Genomic DNA, 11,976 nt, shown 5'->3' with positions numbered 1-11,976 from the left:
AATGGTGGTACGACCATGGAGTTCCTCTCGCCTTTCCTGTTGAGAGTGCCTCCTCTTGAGATGCGACGGGAACGCCGGGAATTCTTTCCCGTTGAAAGCAGGGAAAGGATCCCTCATCTCGAGCTACGAGGGGGAAACGGGGCTCCTCTGGATGTGGGCGGGACCATCGTGCTTCCTCTCGAGTGGAGACAGGTATGGCGGTGAACTTCTTGAGTTACAGCAAGGGTGTGAAAGACCCTTTCGAAGTTCCAGACGTTAGGTGTCATTAGTCTCCAGACGCCTCATCGGAAATAGGCCTCATCTGGCCTGGAAGGGAGAACTTCCTGGATTTTCTCGAGTTGCGGCAGGTTATACCGCGTTACGACGGGGACCTCAGGGACCCGCCCTGGTGGCCTCAGGAGAGGCCAGTCCCCATGCGAGTTGCTAGGGGGCCTCTCGGGATTCCTCTCCCGTCGATACCGGGGCCAAAAGAATTTTTTGGAGTCAGGGCCGGAACCGAGGATTCCTCTCAGGGGCTGACATGGATCTTTGGGTACTTCTGGAGTCTCCCCAGGGGAGTCAGGCCTCGTCTCGAGTGGTGGCATGCACGTGCGCTTTCCTTCCAGGCTGTAACAGCAATGTCACGCTTCCCGTCGCGTGGATCAAAGGATCTGTGGTTTTCCCTCGAGGCTTTCCCTCGAGGCTTTCCCACAGGTCTGTCCCACGTGCCACCGTGGTGTGAGTCGATCCTCGGCGTGAAAGATGAGCCAGTGCAGTGCAAAGAGGTTCCTCTGGAATGGACTGAGACATCTGGGGGACTCTTGGAATGGTGGTACGACCATGGAGTTCCTCTCGGCTTTCCTGTGGAGAGTGCCTCCTCTTGAGATGCGACGGGATCGCCGGGAATTCTTTCCCGTTGAAAGCAGGGAAAGGATCCCTCATCTCGAGCTCCGAGGGGGAAACGGGGCTCCTCTGGATGTGGGCGGGACCATCGTGCTTCCTGGCGAGTGGAGACGGGTATGGCGGTGAACTTCTTGAGTTGCAGCAAGGGTGTGAAAGACCCTTTCGAAGTTCCAGAAGTTAGGTGTCATTTATCTCCAGACGCCTCATCGGAAATAGGCCTCATCTCGCCTGGAAGGGAGAACTTCCTGGATTTTCTCGAGTTGCGGCAGGTAATCCCGAGTTACGACGGGGACCTCAGGGACCCGCCCTGGTGGCCTCAGGAGAGGCCAGTCGCCATGCGAGTTGCTAGGGGGCCTCTCGGGATTCCTCTCCCGTCGATACCGGGGCCAAAAACCTTGTGTGGAGTCAGGGCCGGAACCGAGGATTCCTCTCAGGGGCTGAAATGGATCTTTGGGTACTTCTGGAGTCTCCCCAGGGGATTCAGGCCTCGTCTCGAGTGGGGGCATGCACGTGCGCTTTCCTTCCAGGCTGTAGCAGCAATGTCACGCTTCCCGTGGCCTGGATCAAAGGATCTGTGGTTTTCCCTCGAGGCTTTCCCTCGAGGCTTTCCCACAGGGCTGTCCCACGTGCCACCGTGGTGTGAGTCGATCCTCGGCGTGAAAGATGAGCCAGTGCAGGGCAAAGAGGTTCCTCTGGAATGGACTGAGACATCTGGGGGACTCTTGGAATGGTGGTACGACCATGGAGTTCCTCTCGGCTTTCCTGTGGAGAGTGCTTCCTCTTGAGATGTGACGGGATCGCCGTGAATTCTTTCCCGTTGAAAGCAGGGAAAGGATCCCTCATCTCGAGCTCCGAGGGAGAAACGGGGCTCCTCTGGATGTGGGCGGGACCATCGTGCTTCCTCTCGGGTGGAGACGGGTATGGCGGTGAACTTCTTGAGTTGCAGCAAGGGTGTGAAAGACCCTGTCGAAGTTCCAGAGGTTAGGTGTCATTAGTCTCCAGACGCCTCATTGGAAATAGGCCTCATCTCGCCTGGAAGGGAGAACTTCCTGGATTTTCTCGAGTTGCGGCAGGTGTTCTCGAGTTACGACGGGGACCTCAGGGACCCGCCCTGGTGGCCTCAGGAGAGGCCAGTCCCCATGCGAGTTGCTAGGGGGCCTCTCGGGATTCCTCTCCCGTCGATACCGGGGCCAAAAGAATTTTTTGGAGTCAGGGCCGGAACCGAGGATTCCTCTCAGGGGCTGACATGGATCTTTGGGTACTTCTGGAGTCTCCCCAGGGGAGTCAGGCCTCGTCTCGAGAGGGGGCATGCACGTGCGCTTTCCTTCCAGGCTGTAACAGCAATGTCACGCTTCCCGTCGCGTGGATCAAAGGATCTGTGGTTTTCCCTCGAGGCTTTCCCTCGAGGCTTTCCCACAGGTCTGTCCCACGTGCCACCGTGGTGTGAGTCGATCCTCGGCGTGAAAGATGAGCCAGTGCAGGGCAAAGAGGTTCCTCTGGAATGGACTGAGATATCTGGGGGACTCTTGGAATGGTGGTACGACCATGGAGTTCCTCTCGGCTTTCCTGTGGAGAGTGCCTCCTCTTGAGATGCGACGGGATCGCCGGGAATTCTTTCCCGTTGAAAGCAGGGAAAGGATCCCTCATCTCGAGCTCCGAGGGGGAAACGGGGCTCCTCTGGATGTGGGCGGGACCATCGTGCTTCCTCTCGAGTGGAGACGGGTATGGCGGTGAACTTCTTGAGTTGCAGCAAAGGTGTGAAAGACCCTTTCGAAGTTCCAGAGGTTAGGTGTCATTAGTCTCCAGACGCCTCATCGGAAATAGGCCTCATCTCGCCTGTAAGGGAGAACTTCCTGGATTTTCTCGAGTTGCGGCAGGTTATCCCGAGTTACGACGGGGACCTCAGGGACCCGCCCTGGTGGCCTCAGGAGAGGCCAGTCCCCATGCGAGTTGCTAGGGGGCCTCTCGGGATTCCTCTCCCGTCGATACCGGGGCCAAAAGCCTTGTGTGGAGTCAGGGCCGGAACCGCGGATTCCTCTCAGGGGCTAATATGGATCTTTGGGTACTTCTGGAGTCTCGCCAGGGGAGACAGGCCTCGTCTCGAGTGGGGGCATGCACGTGCGCTTTCCTTCCAGGCTGTAGCAGCAATGTCACGCTTCTCGTCGCGTGGATCAAAGGGTCTGTGTTTTTCGCTCGAGGCTTTCCCTCGAGGCATTCCCACAGGGCTGTCCCACGTGCCACCGTGGTGTGAGTCGATCCTCGGCGTGAAAGATGAGCCAGTGCAGGGCAAAGAGTTTCCTCTGGAATGGACTGAGACATCTGGGGGACTCTTGGAATGGTGGTACGACCATGGAGTTCCTCTCGCCTTTCCTGTTGAGAGTGCCTCCTCTTGAGTTGCGACGGGAGCACCGGGAATTCTTTCCCGTTGAAAGCAGGGAAAGGATCCCTCATCTCGAGCTCCGAGGGAGAAACGGGGCTCCTCTGGATGTGGGCGGGACCATCGTGCTTCCTCTCGAGTGGAGACGGGTATGGCGGTGAACATCTTGAGTTGCAGCAAGGGTGTGAAAGACCCTTTCGAAGTTCCAGAGGTTAGGTGTCATTAGTCTCCAGACGCCTCATCGGAAATAGGCCTCATCTCGCCTGGAAGGGAGAACTTCCTGGATTTTCTCGAGTTGCGGCAGGTGTTCTCGAGTTACGACGGGGACCTCAGGGACTCGCCCTGGTGGCCTCAGGAGAGGCCAGTCCCCATGCGAGTTGCTAGGGGGCCTCTCGGGATTCCTCTCCCGTCGATACCGGGGCCAAAAGAATTTTTTGGAGTCAGGGCCGGAACCGAGGATTCCTCTCAGGGGCTGACATGGATCTTTGGGTACTTCTGGAGTCTCCCCAGGGGAGTCAGGCCTCGTCTCGAGTGGTGGCATGCACGTGCGCTTTCCTTCCAGGCTGTAACAGCAATGTCACGCTTCCCGTCGCGTGGATCAAAGGATCTGTGGTTTTCCCTCGAGGCTTTCCCTCGAGGCTTTCCCACAGGTCTGTCCCACGTGCCACCGTGGTGTGAGTCGATCCTCGGCGTGAAAGATGAGCCAGTGCAGGGCAAAGAGGTTCCTCTGGAATGGACTGAGACATCTGGGGGACTCTTGGAATGGTGGTACGACCATGGAGTTCCTCTCGGCTTTCCTGTGGAGAGTGCCTCCTCTTGAGATGCGACGGGATCGCCGGGAATTCTTTCCCGTTGAAAGCAGGGAAAGGATCCCTCATCTCGAGCTCCGAGGGGGAAACGGGGCTCCTCTGGATGTGGGCGGGACCATCGTGCTTCCTGGCGAGTGGAGACGGGTATGGCGGTGAACTTCTTGAGTTGCAGCAAGGGTGTGAAAGACCCTTTCGAAGTTCCAGAAGTTAGGTGTCATTTATCTCCAGACGCCTCATCGGAAATAGGCCTCATCTCGCCTGGAAGGGAGAACTTCCTGGATTTTCTCGAGTTGCGGCAGGTAATCCCGAGTTACGACGGGGACCTCAGGGACCCGCCCTGGTGGCCTCAGGAGAGGCCAGTCCCCATGCGAGTTGCTAGGGGGCCTCTCGGGATTCCTCTCCCGTCGATACCGGGGCCAAAAACCTTGTGTGGAGTCAGGGCCGGAACCGAGGATTCCTCTCAGGGGCTGAAATGGATCTTTGGGTACTTCTGGAGTCTCCCCAGGGGATTCAGGCCTCGTCTCGAGTGGGGGCATGCACGTGCGCTTTCCTTCCAGGCTGTAGCAGCAATGTCACGCTTCCCGTGGCCTGGATCAAAGGATCTGTGGTTTTCCCTCGAGGCTTTCCCTCGAGGCTTTCCCACAGGGCTGTCCCACGTGCCACCGTGGTGTGAGTCGATCCTCGGCGTGAAAGATGAGCCAGTGCAGGGCAAAGAGGTTCCTCTGGAATGGACTGAGACATCTGGGGGACTCTTGGAATGGTGGTACGACCATGGAGTTCCTCTCGGCTTTCCTGTGGAGAGTGCTTCCTCTTGAGATGTGACGGGATCGCCGTGAATTCTTTCCCGTTGAAAGCAGGGAAAGGATCCCTCATCTCGAGCTCCGAGGGAGAAACGGGGCTCCTCTGGATGTGGGCGGGACCATCGTGCTTCCTCTCGAGTGGAGACGGGTATGGCGGTGAACTTCTTGAGTTGCAGAAAGGGTGTGAAAGACCCTGTCGAAGTTCCAGAGGTTAGGTGTCATTAGTCTCCAGACGCCTCATTGGAAATAGGCCTCATCTCGCCTGGAAGGGAGAACTTCCTGGATTTTCTCGAGTTGCGGCAGGTGTTCTCGAGTTACGACGGGGACCTCAGGGACCCGCCCTGGTGGCCTCAGGAGAGGCCAGTCCCCATGCGAGTTGCTAGGGGGCCTCTCGGGATTCCTCTCCCGTCGATACCGGGGCCAAAAGAATTTTTTGGAGTCAGGGCCGGAACCGAGGATTCCTCTCAGGGGCTGACATGGATCTTTGGGTACTTCTGGAGTCTCCCCAGGGGAGTCAGGCCTCGTCTCGAGAGGGGGCATGCACGTGCGCTTTCCTTCCAGGCTGTAACAGCAATGTCACGCTTCCCGTCGCGTGGATCAAAGGATCTGTGGTTTTCCCTCGAGGCTTTCCCTCGAGGCTTTCCCACAGGTCTGTCCCACGTGCCACCGTGGTGTGAGTCGATCCTCGGCGTGAAAGATGAGCCAGTGCAGGGCAAAGTGGTTCCTCTGGAATGGACTGAGACATCTGGGGGACTCTTGGAATGGTGGTACGACCATGGAGTTCCTCTCGGCTTTCCTGTGGAGAGTGCCTCCTCTTGAGATGCGACGGGATCGCCGGGAATTCTTTCCCGTTGAAAGCAGGGAAAGGATCCCTCATCTCGAGCTCCGAGGGGGAAACGGGGCTCCTCTGGATGTGGGCGGGACCATCGTGCTTCCTCTCGAGTGGAGACGGGTATGGCGGTGAACTTCTTGAGTTGCAGCAAGGGTGTGAAAGACCCTTTCGAAGTTCCAGAGTTTAGGTGTCATTAGTCTCCAGACGCCTCATCGGAAATAGGCCTCATCTCGCCTGGAAGGGAGAACTTCCTGGATTTTCTCGAGTTGCGGCAGGTTATCCCGAGTTACGACGGGGACCTCAGGGACCCGCCCTGGTGGCCTCAGGAGAGGCCAGTCCCCATGCGAGTTGCTAGGGGGCCTCTCGGGATTCCTCTCCCGTCGATACCGGGGCCAAAAGCCTTGTGTGGAGTCAGTGCCGGAACCGAGGATTCCTCTCAGGGGCTAATATGGATCTTTGGGTACTTCTGGAGTCTCGCCAGGGGAGACAGGCCACGTCTCGAGTGGGGGCATGCACGTGCGCTTTCCTTCCAGGCTGTAGCAGCAATGTCACGCTTCTCGTCGCGTGGATCAAAGGGTCTGTGTTTTTCGCTCGAGGCTTTCCCTCGAGGCTTTCCCACAGGGCTGTCCCACGTGCCACCGTGGTGTGAGTCGATCCTCGGCGTGAAAGATGAGCCAGTGCAGGGCAAAGAGTTTCCTCTGGAATGGACTGAGACATCTGGGGGACTCTTGGAATGGTGTTACGACCATGGAGTTCCTCTCGCCTTTCCTGTTGAGAGTGCCTCCTCTTGAGATGCGACGGGAACGCCGGGAATTCTTTCCCGTTGAAAGCAGGGAAAGGATCCCTCATCTCGAGCTACGAGGGGGAAACGGGGCTCCTCTGGATGTGGGCGGGACCATCGTGCTTCCTCTCGAGTGGAGACAGGTACGGCGGTGAACTTCTTGAGTTGCAGCAAGGGTGTGAAAGACCCTTTCGAAGTTCCAGAGGTTAGGTGTCATTAGTCTCCAGACGCCTCATCGGAAATAGGCCTCATCTCGCCTGAAAGGGAGAACTTCCTGGATTTTCTCGAGTTGCGGCAGGTGTTCCCGAGTTACGACGGGGACCTCAGGGACCCGCCCTGGTGGCCTCAGGAGAGGCCAGTCCCCATGCGAGTTGCTAGGGGGCCTCTTGGGATTCCTCTCCCGTCGATACCGGGGCCAAAAACCTTGTGTGGAGTTAGGGCCGGAACCGAGGATTCCTCTCAGGGGCTGAAATGGATCTTTGGGTACTTCTGGAGTCTCCCCAGGGGATTCAGGCCTCGTCTCGAGTGGGGGCATGCACGTGCGCTTTCCTTCCAGGCTGTAGCAGCAATGTCACGCTTCCCGTCGCGTGGATCAAAGGATCTGTGGTTTTCCCTTGAGGCTTTCCCTCGAGGCTTTCCCACAGGGCTGTTCGACGTGCCATCGTGGTGTGAGTCGATCCTCGGCGTGAAAGATGAGCCAATGCAGGGCAAAGAGGTTCCTCTGGAATGGACTGAGACATCTGGGGGACTCTTGGAATGGTGGTACGACCATGGAGTTCCTCTCGCCTATCCTGTTGAGAGTGCCTCCTCTTGAGATGCGACGGGAACGCCGGGAATTCTTTCCCGTTGAAAGCAGGGAAAGGATCCCTCATCTCGAGCTACGAGGGGGAAACGGGACTCCTCTGGATGTGGGCGGGACCATCTTGCTTCCTGGCGAGTGGAGACGGGTATGGCGGTGAACTTCTTGAGTTGCAGCAAGGGTGTGAAAGACCCTTTCGAAGTTCCAGAAGTTAGGTGTCATTTATCTCCAGACGCATCATCGGAAATAGGCCTCATCTCGCCTGGAAGGGAGAACTTCCTGGATTTTCTCCAGTTGCGGCAGGTTATCCCGAGTTACGACGGGGACCTCAGGGACCCGCCCTGGTGGCCTCAGGAGAGGCCAGTCCCCATGCGAGTTGCTAGGGGGCCTCTCGGGATTCCTCTCCCATCGATACCGGACCCAAAAACATTTTTTGGAGTCAGGGCCGGAACCGAGGATTCCTCTCAGGGGCTGACATGGATCTTTGGGTACTTCTTGAGTGTCCCCAAGGGAGTCAGGCCTCGTCTCGAGTCGGGGCATGCACTTGCGCTTTCCTTCCAGGCTGTAGCAGCAATGTCACGCTTCCCGTCGCGTGGATCAAAGGATCTGTGGTTTTCCCTCGAGGCTTTCCCTCGAGGCTTTCCCACAGGGCTGTCCCACGTGCCACCGTGGTGTGAGTCGATCCTCGGCGTGAAAGATGAGCCAGTGCAGGGCAAAGAGGTTCCTCTGGAATGGACTGAGACATCTGGGGGACTCTTGGAATGGTGGTACGACCATGGAGTTCCTCTCGCCTTTCCTGTTGAGAGTGCCTCCTCTTGAGATGCGACGGGAACGCCGGGAATTCTTTCCCGTTGAAAGCAGGGAAAGGATCCCTCATCTCGAGCTCCGAGGGGGAAACGGGGCTCCTCTGGATGTTGGCGGGTCCATCGTGCTTCCTCTCGAGTGGAGACGGGTATGGCGGTGAACTTCTTGAGTTGCAGCAAGGGTGTGAAAGACCCTTTCGAAGTTCCAGAGGTTAGGTGTCATTAGTCTCCAGACGCCTCATCGGAAATAGGCCTCTTCTCGCCTGGAAGGGAGAACTTCCTGGATTTTCTCGAGTTGCGGCAGGTAATCCCGAGTTACGACGGGGACCTCAGGGACCCGCCCTGGTGGCCTCAGGAGAGGCCAGTCCCCATGCGAGTTGCTAGGGGGCCTCTCGGGATTCCTCTCCCGTCGATACCGGGGCCAAAAACCTTGTGTGGAGTCAGGGCCGGAACCGAGGATTCCTCTCAGGGGCTGAAATGGATCTTTGGATACTTCTGGAGTCTCCCCAGGGGATTCAGGCCTCGTCTCGAGTGGGGGCATGCACGTGCGCTTTCCTTCCAGGCTGTAGCAGCAATGTCACGCTTCCCGTGGCCTGGATCAAAGGATCTGTGGTTTTCCCTCGAGGCTTTCCCTCGAGGCTTTCCCACATGGCTGTCCCAGGTGCCACCGTGGTGTGAGTCGATCCTCGGCGTGAAAGATGAGCCAGTGCAGGGCAAAGAGGTTCCTCTGGAATGGACTGAGACATCTGGGGGACTCTTGGAATGGTGGTACGACCATGGAGTTCCTCTCGGCTTTCCTGTGGAGAGTGCCTCCTCTTGAGATGTGACGGGATCGCCGTGAATTCTTTCCCGTTGAAAGCAGGGAAAGGATCCCTCATCTCGAGCTCCGAGGGAGGAACGGGGCTCCTCTGGATGTGGGCGGGACCATCGTGCTTCCTCTCGAGTGGAGACGGGTATGGCGGTGAACTTCTTGAGTTGCAGCAAGGGTGTGAAAGACCCTTTCGAAGTTCCAGAGGTTAGCTGTCATTAGTCTCCAGACGCCTCATCGGAAATAGGCCTCATCTCGCCTGAAAGGGAGAACTTCCTGGATTTTCTCGAGTTGCGGCAGGTGTTCCCGAGTTACGACGGGGACCTCAGGGACCCGCCCTGGTGGCCTCAGTAGAGGCCAGTCCCCATGCGAGTTGCTAGGGGGCCTCTTGGGATTCCTCTCCCGTCGATACCGGGGCCAAAAACCTTGTGTGGAGTTAGGGCCGGAACCGAGGATTCCTCTCAGGGGCTGAAATGGATCTTTGGGTACTTCTGGAGTCTCCCCAGGGGATTCAGGCCTCGTCTCGAGTGGGGGCATGCACGTGCGCTTTCCTTCCAGGCTGTAGCAGCAATGTCACGCTTCCCGTCACGTGGATCAAAGGATCTGTGGTTTTCCCTCGAGGCTTTCCCTCGAGGCTTTCCCACAGGGCTGTCCGACGTGCCATCGTGGTGTGAGTCGATCCTCGGCGTGAAAGATGAGCCTGTGCAGGGCAAAGAGTTTCCTCTGGAATGGACTGAGACATCTGGGGGACTCTTGGAATGGTGGTACGACCATGGAGTTCCTCTCGCCTATCCTGTTGAGAGTGCCTCCTCTTGAGATGCGACGGGAACGCCGGGAATTCTTTACCGTTGAAAGCAGGGAAAGGATCCCTCATCTCGAGCTACGAGGGGGAAACGGGACTCCTCTGGATGTGGGCGGGACCATCGTGCTTCCTGGCGAGTGGAGACGGGTATGGCGGTGAACTTCTTGAGTTGCAGCAAGGGTGTGAAAGACCCTTTCGAAGTTCCAGAAGTTAGGTGTCATTTATCTCCAGACACCTCATCGGAAATAGGCCTCATCTCGCCTGGAAGGGAGAACTTCCTGGATTTTCTCGAGTTGCGGCAGGTTATCCCGAGTTACGACGGGGACCTCAGGGACCCGCCCTGGTGGCCTCAGGAGAGGCCAGTCCCCATGCGAGTTGCTAGGGGGCCTCTCGGGATTCCTCTCCCGTCGATACCGGGGCCAAAAGCCTTGTGTGGAGTCAGTGCCGGAACCGAGGATTCCTCTCAGGGGCTAATATGGATCTTTGGGTACTTCTGGAGTCTCGCCAGGGGAGACAGGCCACGTCTCGAGTGGGGGCATGCACGTGCGCTTTCCTTCCAGGCTGTAGCAGCAATGTCACGCTTCTCGTCGCGTGGATCAAAGGGTCTGTGTTTTTCGCTCGAGGCTTTCCCTCGAGGCTTTCCCACAGGGCTGTCCCACGTGCCACCGTGGTGTGAGTCGATCCTCGGCGTGAAAGATGAGCCAGTGCAGGGCAAAGAGTTTCCTCTGGAATGGACTGAGACATCTGGGGGACTCTTGGAATGGTGGTACGACCATGGAGTTCCTCTCGCCTTTCCTGTTGAGAGTGCCTCCTCTTGAGATGCGACGGGAACGCCGGGAATTCTTTCCCGTTGAAAGCAGGGAAAGGATCCCTCATCTCGAGCTACGAGGGGGAAACGGGGCTCCTCTGGATGTGGGCGGGACCATCGTGCTTCCTCTCGAGTGGAGACAGGTACGGCGGTGAACTTCTTGAGTTGCAGCAAGGGTGTGAAAGACCCTTTCGAAGTTCCAGAGGTTAGGTGTCATTAGTCTCCAGACGCCTCATCGGAAATAGGCCTCATCTCGCCTGAAAGGGAGAACTTCCTGGATTTTCTCGAGTTGCGGCAGGTGTTCCCGAGTTACGACGGGGACCTCAGGGACCCGCCCTGGTGGCCTCAGGAGAGGCCAGTCCCCATGCGAGTTGCTAGGGGGCCTCTTGGGATTCCTCTCCCGTCGATACCGGGGCCAAAAACCTTGTGTGGAGTTAGGGCCGGAACCGAGGATTCCTCTCAGGGGCTGAAATGGATCTTTGGGTACTTCTGGAGTCTCCCCAGGGGATTCAGGCCTCGTCTCGAGTGGGGGCATGCACGTGCGCTTTCCTTCCAGGCTGTAGCAGCAATGTCACGCTTCCCGTCGCGTGGATCAAAGGATCTGTGGTTTTCCCTTGAGGCTTTCCCTCGAGGCTTTCCCACAGGGCTGTTCGACGTGCCATCGTGGTGTGAGTCGATCCTCGGCGTGAAAGATGAGCCAATGCAGGGCAAAGAGGTTCCTCTGGAATGGACTGAGACATCTGGGGGACTCTTGGAATGGTGGTACGACCATGGAGTTCCTCTCGCCTATCCTGTTGAGAGTGCCTCCTCTTGAGATGCGACGGGAACGCCGGGAATTCTTTCCCGTTGAAAGCAGGGAAAGGATCCCTCATCTCGAGCTACGAGGGGGAAACGGGACTCCTCTGGATGTGGGCGGGACCATCTTGCTTCCTGGCGAGTGGAGACGGGTATGGCGGTGAACTTCTTGAGTTGCAGCAAGGGTGTGAAAGACCCTTTCGAAGTTCCAGAAGTTAGGTGTCATTTATCTCCAGACGCATCATCGGAAATAGGCCTCATCTCGCCTGGAAGGGAGAACTTCCTGGATTTTCTCCAGTTGCGGCAGGTTATCCCGAGTTACGACGGGGACCTCAGGGACCCGCCCTGGTGGCCTCAGGAGAGGCCAGTCCCCATGCGAGTTGCTAGGGGGCCTCTCGGGATTCCTCTCCCATCGATACCGGACCCAAAAACATTTTTTGGAGTCAGGGCCGGAACCGAGGATTCCTCTCAGGGGCTGACATGGATCTTTGGGTACTTCTTGAGTGTCCCCAAGGGAGTCAGGCCTCGTCTCGAGTCGGGGCATGCACTTGCGCTTTCCTTCCAGGCTGTAGCAGCAATGTCACGCTTCCCGTCGCGTGGATCAAAGGATCTGTGGTTTTCCCTCGAGGCTTTCCCTCGAGGCTTTCCCACAGGGCTGTCCCACGTGCCACCGTGGTGTG

This window comes from Capricornis sumatraensis, chromosome 19 (genome assembly GCF_032405125.1).
Source record: "Capricornis sumatraensis isolate serow.1 chromosome 19, serow.2, whole genome shotgun sequence".
Lineage (NCBI taxonomy): Eukaryota > Metazoa > Chordata > Mammalia > Artiodactyla > Bovidae > Capricornis > Capricornis sumatraensis.
Note: the sequence above shows the minus strand (reverse complement) of the source record.